At 53.5% G+C, this 20,198-nt stretch overlaps 1 protein-coding gene across 1 annotated transcript in view; it reads left to right on the top strand.

The window, feature by feature from the left end:
• TRAPPC9 (trafficking protein particle complex 9) overlaps nucleotides 1-20,198 on the top strand; it is a 714,313-nt gene that overhangs the window by 673,857 nt on the left and 20,258 nt on the right. The gene's annotated exons all lie outside the window — the stretch shown is intronic.

The raw sequence follows: 20,198 nt of genomic DNA, 5'->3' as shown, positions 1-20,198 counted from the left end.
TACTAATGCAAGAGCTAAATGTGCTACCTAATGTCTTATGAATTCTGATGTGTGCGTGTGTGTGTGTGTGTGTGTGTGTGTGTGTGTGTCTGATGGAAACAGGCACTATTCCTCGCTCTGTGTGAGCATCAGGCACATTTTCCTATAACTTCTCAAGTGTTTCTTGCCCTTAGTCTTGGGTACTTTCAGTGTCTTGCTGAATCCATAAGGGAACTCTCCACCAATCTCTATAGTTGTTTGTTTTTGTTTTTTTTTTCCTCTCTCTCTCCCTTCCTTCCATCACTCCTTCCCCCTCAACTCCAGCTTTCTTGTCTCCTCTCCAGTATTCTGTCCTGTCAACTCTAGCTGCATTCACCTTCCTAGACTCTCAGTTCTAGCTTCTCAACTCACAGTCTTTAGAGGTGCCCCAGAGGTCTCTACTCCCTGTGCTGTCGCAATAAGCTGGGATGATTCTAGGGTTCACTTCATTTGTGTCTTTTCTCTCTCTGTTCTTTGTTCCCTAATGACCAGTGTCTTGGAAACCATTGTTTCATGTATTTCGTCTGTTTTATTGTTTTATGTTGTTTGTTCCAGGAGGAGGATTAATCTGTCCTTGTTACTCCATCTTGACTGGAAGCAGAAGCCTCTTTCATTCTGAATGTTTTGATAAGATTTTGTTTCACCAACATACACATTATGTAAGAAGTCTCATGGCCAGGATAAATACATGAATCCTTTATTGTCAAGGAGGAAATCATTCCTTCATTCATTTGCTCATTCAGGAAATGTTGGCCTCACCTCTACAAGGCCTCGCCTCTACAATGCCCTACAAGGCATTAGGTAGTACATTTAGCTCTTGCATTAGGGGATAACACAGTGAATAAACAGGCACGTGTGTTCCCTCTGGGGTTTATTTGGAGCCAGACCTAAGGAGTTTTAACAACTCTCATGGGTAAACTTTAGAAAAATGAAGCCCTCTATCCTTCATTCAGCAAACATTTTCTAAGCACCCAGCCTCTGTCAGACCCTGCCTAGCCCTGTCCCTGAGGAGCACATGGTCTAACCAAGGTAGATGGTGCAGAAGTACTTTCTGCTAAATGCTGAAATGGAAATCCATAGAAAAGAGGACTGTGTTTAATTTTGATGATGCAATAGAGAAGACACTTCCTGGTGGCAATTGAACTGAGTCTTGAAAGATGATCAGAGCAGGAGGCCATGGAAGGTGAAGGACCTTGGTGGTGTGTTCCAAGAGTGGAAGGGCCTGGTGTGGCTGGAACCTCAGTGTTTGGGGCTAGTTCAAGAATGACTCCGCAGGGGTTACAGGCAAGCTGGGAACTGGCACACAGGAACTACAGAGGGTGTAAGACACAGCCCCCACATCATGAATTGGTGGTTTAGGCGAAAGCGATCATGTTGTCATTTTATAGTAATTCACAGGCACAATGGACTTTGGCTTTTATTGCCTCAGAATCATTTTTGTTTTCCCTGAGGAACTTTTTATGCAGTCGTTTCCCAGGTAAGATTTATCATTCCTTTTGTTAGCTGGGGAGCCTGTCCTATACCAAACTCTTGAAGCCAGCACACATGTGCCTTTCTGTGCATGCATGCACACACACACACACGTGCACACAGGCAGATGATGGGACCAAAGCTCCAGAGGCTCCGAGCCATGTGGCAGAGTCCAGGTTCAGAACACAGCTGCGAACGAGGCCTGGGTGGTCAGCTGTGCCTTCCTAATTAGGCAATCGATTTTATAACGAAGCTCCCGTTTGCCGAATGAGTTGAGATGCATCACCTGTGTAAACAAGCGATGCTAACCACTGGGTGACAAGCATGTGTCTTCACCCTGGTGCCACCCCGTCCTTCCCAATTCGTGGTGCCCTCTCTTTGGGTCACGGAGGACAGACCGATCAATACTGTGTTGTGACGAATGGGATGACATCACATAGCAGCTGACGTCCCCTGTTTGGGCCTGTTGGCTTTGTCTGGTGTGGCTGAATTCATCTGTGCACTGAGTCATCTGACTGGGAGGCTGCAGCCTGGCATCTCTGTGCAGGAGGCCTGCAGGGTGGAAGGAACCCTGTTGGGGAGCCCAGTGACTGAGGCTGGGTCCCAGGCCCCCATGACTAGCACGTGGTCCTGGCAGATACCAGCCTTGTCCTCTTGTCTTCAAGAAGGATGTTGGTCAGGGCTGGTGGCTGTTGCTCAAGACCTCTGAAAATGCCTGGTGAGAGGAGGAAGACAACTCAGAGCCAGAAGCAACAGAAACTGGGAGGCTGGTCCAGGGGCGGCCTCGCTTGTCAGATGCATGGCCCAGAGACACTGTCTGGAGTGGACCTGCCTTGGGTGTGTCCCAAAGGCAGAGTTGACCCTCATCTGTGGAAATGGACGAGGGCATTTCCAGGCACAGGGCACTTTGAGGCCCAGGTACTGGGCAGGAAGGACAGATGGCCACAGAGAGCCAAGCACTTCGTCTTGACCATGGTCAGGCAGGTCTCTGAAGGCTCCAGAATTTGGGCTTCACCTTGTGGGGCAACAGGAAACAAGAGGGAAGTGGCCAGCTAGGGGGATGCCAGGATGGCCCCAGCCTGCCAGACTCACAGCCTGGGCTCTGGGCTTAACACCTGGTGAGGCCAGGCCATATCTGTGGGGGAAACCAGGTTGGCCTCAGATCCCCTTGGGACTCAGCCCTGGGCTGCCGCCATGCCCCGAGTCAGCCCACACCCCTCCCCTGACGATGTGGCCTCGGCCCCTCAACTCCCCAGCGCCCCTCGACTTCCCAGTGCCCCAGAAAAGCGGTCAGTGATTTCTAGCTGAGAACGACATGCTCTGGGCCCAGCCCAGGCCAGAGGCCTTTTCTTAAGCATTTCTGGGAAAAGCAAATGTATCAGCCTGTGCAAAGGGGAAATGTTTACAGGAATGGAAGACACAAAGGGAATGAATAATCAGGGCTCGGCTCGGTCTCCGGAGACCAATATTCTCATCTAGTTTGCTTTTATTAGAGAAGCGAGCGAAGAGAGCTCACCCTGTGACTGGGAGTCAGCCCCTCAGAGCCTTCGGACTGGCAGGTGGGAAGGGGCTGAGGTCCTCCCATCTGGTGCAGAGGTGGCCCTGTGAGCCCCTGGGTGGGTGTGGGTCTGTGTAGAGGCCCAGGGTTCCCCAGAGTCCCGCCCAGGTCAGTGCTAGGTGCCCCACAGCCCGGGACAGCCCCAAAGATGCCTCCTGGGCCCACTCTGGTCCTTAGACAATCTTGGGGACCAGAGCCCCTTTGGACCCCTTAGTGGCAGCCTGTGCCCCACTCTCTGGTTAAGCATTGCATGAGGCAGCATGATACCATCTGAGTGTTCCCCTCAGGTTCTTGTTCCTGGGACTTGCAGACTTTGCTGTTGATGTTGTGTGTTCTGTGTCCCCCTGGGCACTCCCAAAAGTGTGTGACATCCACAGCGATTAAGGCTGGGCCAGAAGAGCAAAGTTCGTTCCTAACTCTGCCCCTCACCTGTCCACTGGCGAGATTCTGCTCCCTTGCCAAGTCTTCCTGTCCTCATCAGGAAATGACAATTTCAATAATTGATGATAATAAGACAGGTCAGCCTTGCCAGGAGATGCCCTCGTTCCTTCGGGAAACGTTATCGAGCACCTGCTCCCAGCCATGTGCTGCTTCCGGTCCTGGGGAGGCCAAGGAAACACTGCACTGTGCTAAGGCAGGTGAGCCAGGGAGGGAGGACGCGGCACAGCTGCTGTCCCTGGTGGTCAGTGGGAAGGGGGCCTTTCCAGGCAGTGACGCTTCTGAGTGGACGGTGGAGGTCACGGGGATGAGATTGTGTTGGGGGAGGAGATAAAGCTGCCCCAGGGTGTGCGCACATGCACATGCACAGACACACACTCGCATGCATCCGTGCAGACACACGCCCACACAGCCCTACCTGAGGCTGGCCAGCCCACTGTGCCCCCAGTCCCGGCCTCCATCCTCCGGTTTCTCCTGAGCCCCTTCCAGAGCCTTCCACATGTCCCCACTCAGTGTCACCACCCACAGTCTCTTCTCACAGGGAAGCCCCAGTGGCCTGTGATCCATAAATCCGTCTGTGACCCTCTGCTCAGTCCTTGCCGACTTCTGTCTCACTCAGGGCAGGCGTGGAAGCTTCTCGTGGCCTCCTTCTTGCCTCCCCCGTGGCCTTCGCCTGCATCCACGTGGCCTGGGGAGCTCGTCTCCCTCCCGCCGCACTCACAGCAGCCTGCAGCTCCGGCCTTCCCCGCGCACCTGGTCCAGCTCAGCACCGTGCCCCTCTCCCCTGAAGCCGGCCTGGTTTTCCTTCATAGGGTCGACTGCTGCCACACGTGGGAGATGATGTTCGATGTCTTCTGACTTCTCCACTAAACATGCGCTCCCTGAAAACAGGCCCTTTGTCTTCCTATGTTGTTTATTTTTAGACATTTTAATTTTCTTTCTAGAAGGGTGCCTGGCACATAGGAAGAGCTGAGTTGAGAGTCACTGGATGAATGAATGCACGGTTGATTGGTTGGTCAGTTTCAGGCAAAGGTTCCACATGCACAGAGCACTACAGAGGTGGCTGGTGGGTGGTTTTGCTGCCGGCTGGAGTGAATGGGCGGTGAGGGACTTTGAGGCAGGTGGCAGATGCCTGGAAGGCAGGGTGGGGGCTGCAGGGAGGGCACAGGCTGGCATGGAGCGTGGGAGCGATGGTGTGGTGAGCAGGAAGTAGCTGTCACTGTCCAGCTCATCCTAGCGACCCAGCTGTCCGAACGACCTCTGAGGTCCATCCACCGGGGAGGACTCGCGCCATCACCTCCTCCATTTCCCTTTGGGGCAGTCGCCGGTTCAGGCTGCTGATTCCCACCCAGTGCTGTCTGCTGCACTGCCTGCTCCCAGGGAGGCATTCAGGACGAGCTCCAGGAATGTAGCCGGGGCCTCTGGCAGCCATGGGGAACTTTGGCTTCATTTGAACAAAGCATTCACTTCGGATTTTCGTTGAAACCTGTTAGAGACAGAGGCAGAGACCTGCGCGCGCCAGGCGTCATGCTGGGTGATTAACCCCACACAGCCCTGCCTGCCGGGTAGGTGCAGCCCACGTGACTCCCGAGGCAGCCAGTGCTCCCTCAGAGGCATGGTCCTGCCATGGGACCCACAGCCGCTGCGACGTGGCCCGGGGCACGAGCTGTGGGCCTCCTGGAGAAGTGCCTTATTGGGACTTTAGGCTGGAAAGGAACACAGTGACCTCAGCCTCCAGCCTCACCTGCTTCACGAAGCTGCTCTGCAGTGATGCACCTGGGCTTAGCTGTGGCCCTGGGAATTTTATGCGTAGCCGACTCCAGGCGAGGCAGTAGGGGTGGCTGTGTGCACCCCGAAGACAGATGCCTTGGGGAGCTAACGGGCAGAGTGTGGGACTTCTCAGGATCCCAGGAGCGTGGGTGGGATGGTGGCCATGGCGATGGCTAGAGTGAAGGGGTTTGGGGACTGTCAGATGAATCCCTGACGAGGCCCCAGCCCCCATCTCCTCATCTGTAAAATGGGATAATACGCTCCCCTTGCTGGGTTCCCATGAGGTGATGTGAAATGACCTCTGTGTAGCACTAGGCACTGGTAGGGTACTCAGTCTGGGCCTCTCGCTCCGCCTTGCATGGGCCTGTAGGGCCACAGGCACAGACCTGCACGTCAGTGGGTTCATCTGGAGCCTTCCCTGCTCTGCAAAGGAGCAAAACATGGAAAGAAACGTGAATCTCAAAATGCAGGGAGCCACGGTAAGGACCGGCTTCCGGGAGCCAGGCCTTCTTCAGGTAGAGGTCCCAGCCCAGCACACAAGATCGGGAGGTGGCAGCAGAGCCTCTGTCCAGGGCATCTGGACTCCATTGTCGCCGCTGCCCTCTGAGCCAGGCTGCCAGGAGTAAAGGGCTGGCAGTGCTGTGGGTACCTTAGGAAATGAAGGGTCCTACAGTGCAGATGGGAGACCAGCACTCAGGATAGGGCTTTTGTTGGAGCCTGCCCAGGGTGGCTAGAGTCTTCCAGGCCAGCGCAGTCAGAGTGGCCCGCAGGGCCTGGCCCACCACTGGCGGGTGGCAAAACCTGCCTGCCCTGTGCCCCCAGTTCCCTGCCTGCCCAGGGAGCTGCAGGAGCTGGGGTCACAACCGTCATATTCACTGCTGTGGCTCCAGGGTCCAGCACCAGATCCTAGATGTTGAGTAAATGACTGCTTCCTTTATGTATTTCTTCTTTTTTAAAAGCATGTTGTAAACAATTTGTACAAATCAATGTAAAAGTAATTCATGTCGTACCTAAAATTTAGTGAATATTAGTTCTTCCACTCATTTTCTCTGACCTGTAAAATCTATGTTACTGTTTATTTTAAGCCTTTGGATCGTTATTATTTAATTTTATTTTTATTCTTTTATTTTTGTTTGTATTCTATGTTTTCATTTGCTTCTTTCTAAAAGTATCTGGAAGTGCAGCAATTCTCCATTATCCTCAGTTTTGCTTTCCTTGGTTTCAGTTACCCTTGTTCAACCACAGATTGAAAATGTTAAATGGAAAATTCCAGAAATAAACAATTCATAGGTTTTAAACTGTGCAGCGCTCAGAGTACCACGGTGACATCTCGCCCGTCGTGCCCTGCCTCTCCCTTTGTCCAGCGAATCCACACTGTACACGCTCCCCACCCTGAGCCACCTAGGAGGTGTCTGCCATCAGATCAGCTACTGTGTTGTAGTGCTGGCATTCGGTCACTTTCATTTTACTTCATTGTTCTTTTTTATTACTAGTTAATATTGTAAGTCTCTCACTATGCCTAATGTATAAGTTAAACTTTATCATAGGTATGTATGTTGAGGAAAAAACATAGTGTATGTAGGATCAGTACTATCTGAGGTTTCCGCCGTTCACTAGGGGTCTTGGAACATACGCTCGAGGATAACAGGGCTACTGTATTAGTTTTCTAACAAAGCACTACAGACTGGGTGGACAAGAAAAAGTTATTTCTGACGGTTGTGGAGTCTCAAAATTCATAGAAATTCAAGGTTAAGATGTCAGCAGCGCTGGTTTCTTCTGAGGCCGCGCTCCTTGCCTGTAGGCGGCCACCTTCTTCCTGTGTCTTCGCTCTGTGTGTGTCTGTCTTAATCTCCTCTTATAATGACACCAGTCAGAGGGAACTGGGCCCATCTTGGGCCTCATTTTACTTTGTACGTCTTTGAAGACCCTGTCTCTAAATACAGTCCCACCCTGAAGTATTGTACTGGGCTTTAGGGCTTCAACATGGGAATTTTTGGAGTCACGATTCAGCCCCTCACACTGCGTGTCACATGTTAGTAGACATTTAATATAGCTGTACAAAGATTAGAATAAAAGTGAGCTGTGAGCTCTGTGTCTAGATAACCCCTGTTGATGAATTAAAATGAAAATGGAAGTCATGCTTGTTGTAGAAAACTAACAATTAGAGGTGAACACAAAGAAGAAATGGACTGTTACCAGAAATCCCACCATCCAGAGATGGTGACCATTAACAGATAGGCGTACAGCTATCCAGATGATTTTCCATGTACATATTTTATTCAAAATTAGACATCACTGAAAATATGGCTAGAGTCTTCCAGGCCAGCGCAGTCAGTGTGGCCTGCAGGGCCCGGCCCACCACTGGCGGGTGGCAAAACCTGCCTGCCCTGTGCCCCCAGTTCCCTGCCTGCCCAGAGAACTGCAAGAGCTGGGGTCACAGCGGTCATATTCACTGCTGTGGCTCCAGGGTCCAGGACCCGGGAGGCACCAGATCCTCGTGTTGAGTAAATGACTGCATCCTTTATGTATTGCTTCTATGCTTTTACTTCATATGTAAAACTATGCTTTTACTTGGTATGTATAGCCACTGTCTTTCCATACCAAATCTACGTGTAAATTATGATTTTTAATGGCTGCATAGTATTCCTTTATGCAAATGTTCCCAAAAGTATTTAGCCCATCCCCCTATATTTTTGGACTATAGGAAGTGTTTAGTTTCTCAGTGTTACAATACTAACTATATTATAAATCTGGCCATATTATTAATGTTATATTATAAATCTGCCCATATTAACAATGTGAATAGGCCCTGAATCAAAGGGTCTGTGTATATTTTCAAGGCTGTTTGCTACTTATGAGGTTGCCCTCCATAAATGTTACAGCTTTTAGACTCTAATCAGCCATGTATGAAAATATCCATTTCCCTTGACTCTTGCCAGCAATAGCTTTTATTTTCCTTAAAAATCTATGCCAGTCTACTAGGTCAAAAAGAATGGTGCTGCAGTCTGTCAGCCTGCATTCTTTGATTACTGGAGAGGACTGGCGCCTTGCCGCGTGCTCATCGGTGGCTCATGTTTCTTCTTTGATGAAGTGCCTGTCCTGCTTGTTATTTCCACATCTCTGTGCAGAATCTGGGCCCGGCCAGAGAGGCCACTTGGTGCAGCTTAAGCCCAAGCCTCTACCTCTGCACCTTGGTTCATCTGTTCCCTCCATCTGGAATCTTCTCTCCCTCCCCCTTCCACCCCCACATGCACCTGCCAGCGTGTTCCTCCTGGATCTATCTCACCCGGCACTGGAGGCCTTTCATTCCCTCCCACTCTGTCTGGGACGGAGCCCTCGTGAGGATGGGATGCTCTGTGGGACAGCCATCCTGTTGGTGTCAGAAGAAATGGATCCTCCTTCTCTGGTAGCAGTTTGCATTTTCTACCTGTGTTGATGAACTTAGCTCACCTCAGAAAGCACAGGCCGAGTGGGAAGAGCAGGGCTTTGGAGGCGTGCAGACTTGACTCACTTCTGTGCTGTACCCTGTCTAGCTGTGTGATGTGGGCAAGTCCCTACGCCTCTCAGTGGCTGCCTTATTTGTTACATAAGAAGTAGTAATTCTTGCCTAGCCAGGTCTCCACTAAATCAGATGATGTGTAAAGCACCTGGAGCCACATGGTAGCTGACCTGTGGCCTTGTCATCGTCAGGGTCCTCGTTGGCATCCTCAGCAGGCATAGCGGGGGGCATGGTCCAGGGGACATGGTCCCGCAACTGCCAGCCGGGCCCTGTGCCAGGGCTGCACTCCAGGGGCTCACAGTCATGTCGTGGGCACAGACATGCAGGTGAGGACTCAAGAGAACATATGGTAAGTGCTGTAGCCACAGGTCTGCAGGACGCACAAGACAGCGATTCCCCCAGAGAACAGGGATGCTTCCCAAAGGATGTGACATTCCGTTAGCTTTGGCCTTGAAGGTGTTCTTAGGAGGAGCCAGGCGGGAGGCTCTTGTGGGCAGTGGGCTGAGCCTGAGGCCGAACTGTCGTCTCCCTCCAGTGACCGACCTCGGGAGCAGGGACCTTAATGGTAGAAACTGTGTGTTGAGCATCTTGTATGGAAGGGCTGCTGAGTCCCCGTGTGATGCTGGTTAGGTCGTTACCAATAAGGAGGTGCACCTGGGGCCACATGTGCCCTCCCAGGTCCTGATCTGAACACAGGTCTGATTCCAGAGCCCCTGGTGCAGAAGTCAGTACATATGTATTGAAGGACTTAGATGGAGCCACAACTTGCATTTGGAGAATCAGTTGTGACACTAGAGGCAACCTGGGGAGAGAGGCTCCCAGAGCACAGCCACTGTGCCATCTGTTGGGGTAGGAGGATCGTGATGGGCACAGGGAGGCCAGGCCAGGCCCAGCTTGAGGGTATTACTGCAGCATGAGGAGCCACAGGGGTGTAGAGCCAACTGTGGGTGGCCAGACCCCAGTACGGGAGCAGAGGCACTCCTCGGCATTCCCCCTCCTTTTACAGATGGGCTGAGCCTGAGCAGGTGGCAGACACGCCCAAGGACACACGTCCCGTCAGGGCTGGCAGAGCTGGTGAGGGAGCCTGAGGCTGTCAGAACTCCTCTTTCTTTCCATCTCTGCTCGCTGGTGTTTGGGGCCAAGGAGATTTGACAGGTTCCCTGAGGCCTTGGAATAAAGAAAAGCAAAACATTTCACTGTTGAATTACTTTGTACTTTAGCTGTTACGTCTATGGAAATTATACAGTGATGATGTTTGTGCTGGTAGCACTTTGAGGGATACAGCTTCAGGGCCACACCTGCACCCTTCAAGGCAGCCCCAGCAGGGTGAGGTCAGATGCGGGAGAAGCCTACCTGCGTGTGCCGCCAGCTCCCCGCCCTGGCACAGACCCCGGCTGGGGATGAAGTGTGCTCTGTGCCAGACTGGGTGATCCAAATTCAGTTGTGGGAAAGAGCTCTCCTGGGTTATACCTCAGAGCCAGACTGGCACAGGATTGGCATTTCAAGAGCACACATCTGTGTACCCGCTCCTACGGTTCCTGCTTCTGCCCCCAGACCCTCACCTCTCTACCCCACACAGGGTCCTCTGGCAGCCTCCCAGGAATCCCAGCTCCTGTCCATCATCACGGGCTTCCAGAACCTGCCACCGTTTCACCTGCCCAGCCCCTTGATGGGGGTTCTGACCTGAAACCAAGAAAAGCCCTCCCTTCCTTGCCTTTTTCTAAACTGTTCTTCCCTTAAGTCTAATCCTCTTGCCCTCACCTCTCCTCCCACCCAAGGCCACCCTGTCCTTTTTCCTTTTTTTTTTTTTTTTTTCTTTTTTGAGACAGAGTCTCTCTCTGTTGCCCAGGCTGGAGTGCAGTGGCGCGATCTCGGCTCACTGCAAGCTCCGCCTCCCGGGTTCATGCCATTCTCCTGCCTCAGCCTCCCGAGTAGCTGGGACTACAGGTGCCCAACACCACACCCGGCTAATTTTTTGTATTTTTAGTAGAGACGGGGTTGCACCATGGTCTTGATCTTCTGACCTCGTGATCCGCCCGCCTCAGCCTCCCAAAGTGCTGGGATTACAGGTGTGAGCCACCGCGCCCAGCCCCACCCTGTCCTTTAAGATATTGGCTACTAACCTTTTGGAGCCTCAGAGCATTTTGATGATTGGATGAAAGCTGTGGGCTATTTGTCTAGGAAAACGAAAACCCACACACGTCTACCCAATAGCGCTACCACTTGAGGGCATCCGTGACCCTGTAGCTGGGGGAGCTTTAGGAATCCCATTCAGTGGATCTTCTTGACCTCAGCCTGGCTTTTCCTCCCTTCTCCTACCAGAACTTGGGCACTTACCCAGGTCCTGTGGTGAGGTCCCCCTCTGAGCGATGGGATGGAGAACAAACCAACTGGAGAGAGTGTGTCGGGGGGGATCAGGCGGCAGCCCCACCCTTGAGTGCATCCTTTTGCAGCCTGAGCAGGTGTTCAGTGAATCCTCATGCAGGAACCAAAGCGCTGGCTCAGAGAGACTGGCAGGAAGGTCACGGAGTATGTCCTTTAGAACAAATTGTCTTACATGGCCTGAAGACCTACTGTGCACTGGGGTGATGGCGACAATGAGGGGAGAGAAGAGAAGGCAGAGTGTATAGATCAGTCTTGCGGGGAGACAGGAATGTGGTTCTGGGACGAGAACTGAGTACTTGCTGCCACGTTTCAGCGTCTTCCTCACTCCATGCATGCTGCTTCTTTCCCCAACACATTTGCAGACTCGATGCACCGGACCGTGGTGGGGAATGGGCTGCTCAGGGGTAGGGATCACCTCCTCTAACCGGTTGCCTGGCTGATCCAGATCCAGCTGTCTTCCTGCACATGCCCTACGTACACACCAGGACAGGGATGCCTCCAACTTGGGGTCCACGGTCATTAAGTGTGGAGCGTGGTGTGTCCTTATGGACATAAGCATGCTCTGGAAAGTGAACTAAGGCCATAGTAGGACAGACCACAGGGGGCAGAGGAACCTCGGCTGAACCTGGGTCTCATTCAGTGCTGGGAAAGCCGTTCTGCCAGCACTAGAGGGGAATGAAATGTTGTGCCTGCATTTTAAGCATGTCCTGGACGATGGATGATGGCCTATCCATGGCTTCATGGGTGACCCATGTTGTCCCTCTGGGACACAGTTTTGCAGCCCTGCCCTGCTCCCTGGTCCGTCTTTCTGGACTGTTTCAGGTTCTTCAGCAAAGATGTTGCAGCATCTCCTATCATAAAATGCCACCGTCTCCTGTGACCCACGTCCTCCTCCAACAACCGCATTTCACTGCCCCTGCCACAGCCACATAGACTCCAAGGTGCCGCCTCTTCTCATTCCTCCTCTCCTTCCCCCCAGCTCTCTCGAGCACACCCACACCAGGCTGCAGCTCCCACCAATCCATCCAGACAGTGGATGTGTCACTGTGGCCTCCACGCCAACACAGTCCCCACACCTGTGCCCTCATAGCACTTGCCATCACTGATAGCTCCCTCCTCCCAAGGCCCTTCTTCACTTGGCTTCTGGGACACTGTTCTCCCTGGGGTTACAACCCCCCATCAGCAGACCAACCATGTATCTAATGGGCACTTCCACCTTCACAAGGCCAAGATCAAATGCTCGATACTGCTAATCTCCCGAGTCCTAGTCCTCCTCGTTGTCCCCAGTTGTCAACAGGCAGCTCTTCTGGCTGCTCAGGCCCAACACCACACCTGACCCCTTCCACACTACGCCTGCTCCATCACTGGCCTGCTGGAACATGGCCTGACCTGACCACTTTTTAGCTTGTACAGCTTCCTCTTGGTCTGAACCACTGCTCGACCCACGTGGCAGCCTCCAACCGCCTTTATCCTGTCCCCACTTACCAGCACCTGAATGATTGACGTGTGTGTGCACGTGTGTGCATGTGTGTGCATGTGCCTGTGTGCACGTGTATGTGTGTGCATGTGCCTGTGTGCACGTGTATGTGTGTGCATGTGCCTGTGTGCACGTGTATGTGTGTGCATGTGCCTGTGCGCTTGTTTGTTTGCTGCTTTCTTCTCCTACCAGAAGGAAGGGACTGGAAGCCATGGGTGTTGTTTTGTTTCTAGAGCCTGGCACATGGTGACTGCTCAGTGAATATTTGCTCTGAGTGAAGGAGGGAGGGAGGGAGGGGCTTAACGTGTCCCCACGGGAGAGATGCTGTAGCTTCTGTCAGATTTTCAGAGTTCTCCATGACTCAATAAGGAATTAGTTTTGTAGATAAATCCATGGGTCTTTTTCATTCATGGCAAAGGCGAGGCCTTCCTGTAGTCATAGTGAAAGATCGCGAGCTTCGTATTCAGCCAGAGCCACGTTTTATCCCCCGCGCTCCTCTGTGGTTTTAACCAAATGGCTTACCCTCTCAGAGCCTTGCTCTTTTTCCTCTATAAAGCCTGGCTCCCGGGGTTATTAGGAAGACAAAAATGAGTTGCTTGGAAAATGCCTATTGCTGTATCTAGCACCTGGTTAGTGCTAAATTAAGGCCCTCCGGAGGAATTATTCGTGTTCAATCGCAGAATGAAGAAAGCTTCAGCTGGTCCGTAGCAGAGACTCATACCCCACTTCCAGGAAGCCAGGGTGAGCACTGGCCCTGCCCTGGCTTCAGCTGCAGCCTCATGCTCACACCCGGCACGGGGCGTGTGCAGGGGCTGCCCTGGACTGCGCTGCTCCACCTCCCATCACCAGGCAGCTGAGACTGGGAACTTGGTCCTGATGTTCCTTCTGGGTGAACAGTGGGCAACTCAGAGGTGGAATGAGAGGCTGAAGGTCCTGCAGCTGAGACCTGAGACAGCTGCCTGGGGCTCTCCCTTCCCAGGTGCCCTCCGCACCTTGGCCATCTGTTTCCTGGGCACATGCAGGAAGAAGAGGGGAGAGGAGGGGAGTGGAGAGCATTAAATTACAGTCATGTGCCACATGCCGTTTCAGTCAATGGTGGACCGCGTGTATGACGGTGGTCCCATGAGATTATAATTCCTTATTTTTACTCTATCTTTTCTGTGTCTAGATGTTTGGGTAACACACAAATACTTACCATTGTGTTGCCATTGTCTACAGCTTTCAGTACAGTCACACGCTGTACAGGTTTACAGTCTGGAAGCAGTGGGCTCCACCACACGGCCTCAGTGTGTAGAGGCTTGACCTCTGGGCTCGTGTGAGTGCCCTCTGTGATGTTCACACTAGGACAAGTCGCCTAATGACACATTTCTCAGAGCCTATCCGCAGTGTTAAGCCATGTGTGTGAGTGTATTTAAGAGAAAAAACTGTTTTAAAACACTGTGATTTGCATACTAGTTCTTAATATGCTAATTACACATCATTCTTTGGGTTCTCAGAAGCAGCACTTCAGGGCACGTCTGCAGCGGGCTGCTCTGCTTGCGTTAGAGGTACTCCAGGGGTCTTCCTCAGCCCGAATGCAGGCTGCTGAAAGCTGGCCTTCTCCCACTTCTCCAATGAGCATGTGGCATCACATGCAACCTCACTCGGGCTGCAGGGCTGGGTGGCTCAGAGGGTGGGCCTGGGACCCAGAAAGGAGCAGAGCATCCCTGGGCCTGGGAGCCTGGCAGGGCCGGGTTATAGAGGGACACCTATAGATCCAGGTATGGCTTTACCTGTGCAAGTGCAAAAGAAACAATCTGTTTCTCTCTGTCAGGAATCTTTCTCTGAACTTAGCACCAGAGCATAAACAAGGGGGAGTCAGGGGAGACAAGCAGAAGCAGATGCACAATGCAGGCAGCCAGGCGTGGTGCAGGAGGCCTTGGGGTTGAGAAATACTCAGGGTGTGGTGTCAGACCTGGGAGAGTGGCCCTGTCCCGTGAGAGGACAGCAGAATGGGGCGGGCCTGGGTTCAGGGCTTGGGCCGCTGTCCAGTGGGCTGTCCCTGATAGGGGTGACCCAGCACCTAGAGCCAGGAAGTGGAGGATGGGATAAGGTCATCGAGGTTGCTGTGTTGACAGCAAGCCATGAGCATGACGCCTGACAGAGCTGTGCTGAGGGGTTGGGTCCCAGGCCTGTGGTCAGAGTGTGGGGTCATAGTATCGGGCAGGGTGTGGAGTTGGGAGGAGGAGGTGGGCAAGCCAATACCAGGGCTGGAAGCAGGGAACTGGTGCCCACCGCATCATCACTTTCCAGCCCAGAACTCTGAGGGGCCCAGGAGTTCTACATTTTCACTTGGCCTTCTTGGTCACTACAAAGGTAAATTTGCCAGGAGGATTAAACAAGTGTCATATCCAGCTGTGAGCTTGATTGGTAACTTCTGAAGATTCAGACGTTGATCTAATGTGGCAGGTGGGTCCACAGCTGTGCTCTTGCCCTGCACCCCATGAATGGTGTATCTGGGCCCAGTTGGTCTCTGTTTCTCCCCCAACCTTTACTAACAGGTCCCCCAGCACAGGCATCTCATCCCCTGCCCAGTACATGATTCCGGGACCTGATATTGCCTTCCTGTTAAGTAAGTAGACAACAGGGAGGCATTCATTTCCAAGTTGTCTTCAAAAACCCTGTTTTTCCCCTGGCAGCAGTGCTGTTGGCCCAGAGAGGCCTGTACTGCTCCTTGGTGGATTGTAAGAGGTTAAGCAACCAAGCCAGGGAGTGCAGAGACTCTAGGAGATTCACAAGGCAGAAAGACCCCAGCTACCCACCCCATCTGACATGGTTTGGCTCTGTGTCCCCACCCAAATCTCATTTTGTAGCTCCGATAATTCCCATGTGTTGTGGGAGGGGCCTGGTGGGAGATGGTTGACTCATGGGGTAAGGTCTTTCCCATGCTGTTCTCATCACAGCAAGTGCGTCTCACAAGATCTAATGGTTTCAAAAATGGGAGTTTCTCTGCACAAGTGCTCCCTTTTTGCCTGTTGCCATCCATGTAAGATGTGACTTGCTCCTCCTTGCCTTCCACTTCTGAGACAGGCTGGGGTGATCAGATGTCATCTGAGGGCTGGTGGAAGGCGAGGAACTCCATCAGATACGGAGGGTGATCAGATGTGGAGGCTGGATAAACTGACTTTGCAGGATTCTCGCAAAAGGACAGTGCAGAAATTAACGAGGAAATGTGCAAGTCGAGGCCTCATTGAGAAAGAGCTCAGGGAGTCTGAGAGTTTGGTCAAGGGGAGAATCTTCACTACTTTGCCAAGTTGCTGGATGCCCTTTGGATGATTTTCTGAGCATGTGGTCACTTTTTGTTCGCCTGAGACAGGCCACCCTGGGAGGGAGGGGCCAAGCAGAGCACATCTCGGCCCCACTGCCCACTCCCCAGGGTTGGCCTTCTCCGAGCTGTCTGTCTCCTGCCTCCGTTGCTTTCCTTCCCTGCTCTTTGCTGTCTGAATCTGGTATTCCAAGGATGGAGAGCGAAGGGTCCCGTCTACCCTCCTTCCCCTACTCACACAGCCACACAGACCTGGCCTTGCTGCAGCCTCCAAGCTATGGGAGTATGTCATATGCACTACACTCCACACCCACATACACTCACACACAACACACAGCACACTGTGCACAAACGCACACACGCATGTGCATGCTTCATGCTGAGATGAGCATGGGGGATCAGACATGACAGGCGTGTGCTGGTGCAGGGGCCTGGGCTTGGAGAGGCAGGGCTGGGAGTTGTGTCCATCCAGCCCCCAGGGACGGCTTCACAGACAGCTGGGTGGGTGCTGGTCTGGGAGTCTATCTTGGAGACAGTGATGGTGCTGGCTGCCGGCAGGCTGTGCTGCCCTGGGCCCTCCGCACATCTGGCCTTCAGGGCCACCTTGCCTCCACACCTGGCAGGACTGACTGGGGGAGTGCAGGAGCGGGTGCCAGCCCTCCTGGGAGCATTGGGTGGCAGCTGGATCCAGAATTTGTGTCCCCCTGGGGAGCCCAGCCCCCGCGTCTGCGGTTGGTGTTTCCCAGAGGAGGCTGCCTTTCAGAAAGCTCCTTGGCTTTGTTTAGAACAGCGCTCATCTGCCTCAGATGATTTTTCCTCATCTGAAAAATTGCCAGGCTCGCTCCTCTGCAGAGGAAACCGCTGTAGCCCTACATCAGGAAGCAGAGTCCGTCCTCTCCGTATCCTTCCACGCCTTTGAATTCCCAGCAGTCCTGGCATTTCAGCACTGCCCACGTGGCATGGCCCAGGACACCAGCCTTGGCCTTTCAGCCTGGCCAAGGCACCTCCTCCTCTGCCTCTCACCTTCCTCATGGCAATAGTACTCATCTCAGAGGGCAGAGGCAAGGATTCCAGGGGACCATGTATGTAAAGAGCCCAGTGCAATGCCAGGAAGATGATAAATACTCAGTGAGCAGCAGGCACTCCTCCCTACCCCCTCCGGCTTTGCCTTCCCTTTCCCAGGGGACTGAGCTTGGAAGCGCCCCCGCTAGGTTCAGACTCCAGCTTTGCCACTCCCTATGCAGCCTGGGCAAGTTGCTAACTTCTCTGACCCTCAGTTTCCTCATCTTTGAAATGGGGACAGTCATAACTTCTAATTCAGAGGGCTGTGGGTGGAGCTGGAGCAGCACCCGGCCCACTCACCAGTTGCCATCAGCACCTCTACCACTGCTCATGCTGAGGTGGACCAGAAAGAGAATAGAGGCACCTCTCACCCATGCAGTGTCTTGGGTTCAATGCCAGGGAGGCCAGGGCTGCCCCTGCCCTTCCACAGTCTCCATCTGGCTCCACAGATGCTTGGCTAGGGTCCGCTGGAGGATGGGGAGGCAGCACAGGCTTTGGCGTCAGAAACCCGACTCAGTCTCACCACCTGGGACTGGGAGCAATTCCCATAACTCACTTGGCTGATTTGTGGCATAACCCGGTTTCGCTACCTCTCTGGCATTTTCCCTGCCCCTGCCTCCCCACACTGAAGCTAGGAAAGCTTCCTCAGCCCGCCCCGACCATCTTCGCCTTCCGACACAAGGTTTTCTTGCCCCTGCCTTCCCAGCACAGGTCCTCCTGCCGTGGGACTGCCCCTCCTTCAGGGAGCCTGGCTCCGTAAACATTTTGTTGGCCGAACACACGAGGCGCTTCCCTTGTACCCCGTTTGCCTCCCTGTGTCTGCATCCCCATCCCCGCGCCCCCGGCCTCCCTACAGCAGGAAGAAGGGCACCGGGCCTCATTTCTGCATCGGCCTCACCTTCTAGCCTGGGGTATTCCTGGTCTAACTAGTATAAGAGCTAGGACGTTGACAGAGTCAATATGTGAGCCAAGCTCAGCTTTCATTTCTTTCCTTTGCAAGATGGACAGGATGAAGCCTCCACCACCAAGTAAGAAATGTAAAGCACACGACATGGGCAAGCTCAGTGTGAGTCCCATTCCACGCAGGGCAGTCTCCTCCACAGGCACACCTGTCCCCACCCCACATAAGCCTGGCATTTGCTCCAGCCCCAGCCAGCAAGTCCAGCTATGGACACCTCCAGTCATGCCAGCCCTGAGGGGTGACACTGGCTTCCCGGGCCCGAGCGCTTGGCCTCCTCGCTGTCACGGGATTCCCTTCCAAGTGGAAGAAGACAAAGATTAATTTGTTTTTAATTCATCTTCTAATTGCTTGCTTCTCTAAAGAAGGCCTCCACAAGGCCCAGGCCCAATCCCTGGGGCCATGGTTGTTTAAAATAAAAAATGAGGCTGCTCGGCAGGGCCACATTTTTAATCATTGGAAAAATCCTCCTGGCATCAGGGCATGCAGCCTCCTGGCACATGACTCCCTCTAGGAAGCCCAGCAGAAAGCGTCCTTGCCGCGAGTTCAGGGATTCCCCCTCAGATAGGGAGGCAAGCCCGCCAGCAGTGCTGACTGCTCGCCTGCTAAGTGTGAGAACTGTGGGCAGTGCAGGTGCTGTAGAAGGTCCTCTCTGCACTCAGCCCACCGGGCCCCGAGAGACCAGAGGCCTCAAGAACGAGACAGGCCTGGCCGGTGGCGTCAAAAGTTGGATGATGCCTGGGCTGGGGCGACTCCCTCTAGATGGTACTGACAGGCACTGCCAGAGCGGCCACTGGGCCCACTGCACACCCCACTTCCAGGGCCCCTGCGACAGGCCGTCCTAATACCCATGTGCCCTGGCTCCTCCTGCGACATGCTGCCCTCATCCCCAAACCCTGGCTCCTCCTGCGACATGCTGTCCTCGTCCCCAAACCCTGGCTGGCTCCTCCACAGGTCTGTCCTGCATGCTCCTAGGTTCACTGATTGAACCAGCACAAGTTACCTGAGGACTTGGAGGGTTCCAAGTGCCACACCAGCACTGAGTCAGCAGTGGGAGCTGGGGCAGATGCAGGCTCAGAGCTCATGGCTCCCCCAATTACAATAACCTCTCAGATGACCTCAAGGCTGGCCGAGGGCCATCTCATCACCCCTGTCCTGTTGACCCCAGGCAGCCAAGACCAATGGCCTTGGCCGGTCCTTCACAGGACCCCTGGCAGTGACAGCTGTATATGCTGCACAGCTCCAGGGGTTCCCCTGGTAGCCACCCACTGAGTTCTTAGTACGTTTTGCCCATTTGACAGATGAGGAAGTGGAAGCTCAGAAAGTCAGTAAGCGGTCAGGCCAAGGCTAAGTCTCTGACAGGAAATCAAATGTGGTTTTGCACCAGCAGGAAGCCTGTCTTCAGCCAGGGGAGGAAGATGTGCTGTTCAGCTTGTGTCACAGAGCAGGGTCTCTGGAAAACAGAGGCTGGCACACAGCACCCTCAGGTCAGCATGGTGGAAGGAGAGGAGGAGGCAGATAGACAGAGAAAGAAGCCAGGCAGGCCCAGTGAGGAGTTCAGCTGACCTACGGGAGTTGGGATGGCTCCTTGGTGTGACTGGTGAGGTGAGGGGCCCGGCCTTGATACCCTGTGTGGATCAGTCACCGCATGTGGGTCACCCCAGGAAGGGGCTGTGATCTCAGTCGAGGCAGCACTGCCAATTCGAGGCATCTTGGAAGGGACTGTCTGCAGGCAGCACCCAGGGTGCCTATGGACTGTGGCTGCGGCTTTGATTCCTGAGGAGCACCTCCTCTGACCATCTGCACTCCTGGGAGCAGATGTGGGAGCCCCAGGTGATACAGACTGACCAGTTCTTGGTGACGTCTGCTGTTAGTTGTGCAGCTGAGACCAGGCAGTCGAAGGGGAAAGGGCTGTGGGGGTCACTCATTAGATGGCCTCGTTTCCCAGGGAAGGAAAGCGGGGTCTGGAGAGGGCCAGGCTCCTCTGGAGGTCAGGAGCAGGGCATGGAGCAGCAGCAGGCTGGGGGGGCCTTGGCTGTTTCAAGTTCATGCCACATGGCTCCAACTTTCCCCGAAGAGCCAGCCCGAGCTAAGAACACACTGGATGGTCTCTCTTTTTGCACTTCTCCGTTCAGGGTTGAAACGTGCCGAGATGAAGTCAGTTTGATTCAGCAAATATTTATGGAATACCTGCTGTGTGCCAAGAAGCAGGGTTGGGATGCACAAACAACCGTAATGGGGGTGCTCCAGCTGAGGAGA

This window comes from Theropithecus gelada, chromosome 8 (assembly GCF_003255815.1).
Source record: "Theropithecus gelada isolate Dixy chromosome 8, Tgel_1.0, whole genome shotgun sequence".
Lineage (NCBI taxonomy): Eukaryota > Metazoa > Chordata > Mammalia > Primates > Cercopithecidae > Theropithecus > Theropithecus gelada.
The sequence above is the reverse complement of the archived record's forward strand: the minus strand, read 5'-3'. Positions and strand labels throughout refer to the sequence as shown.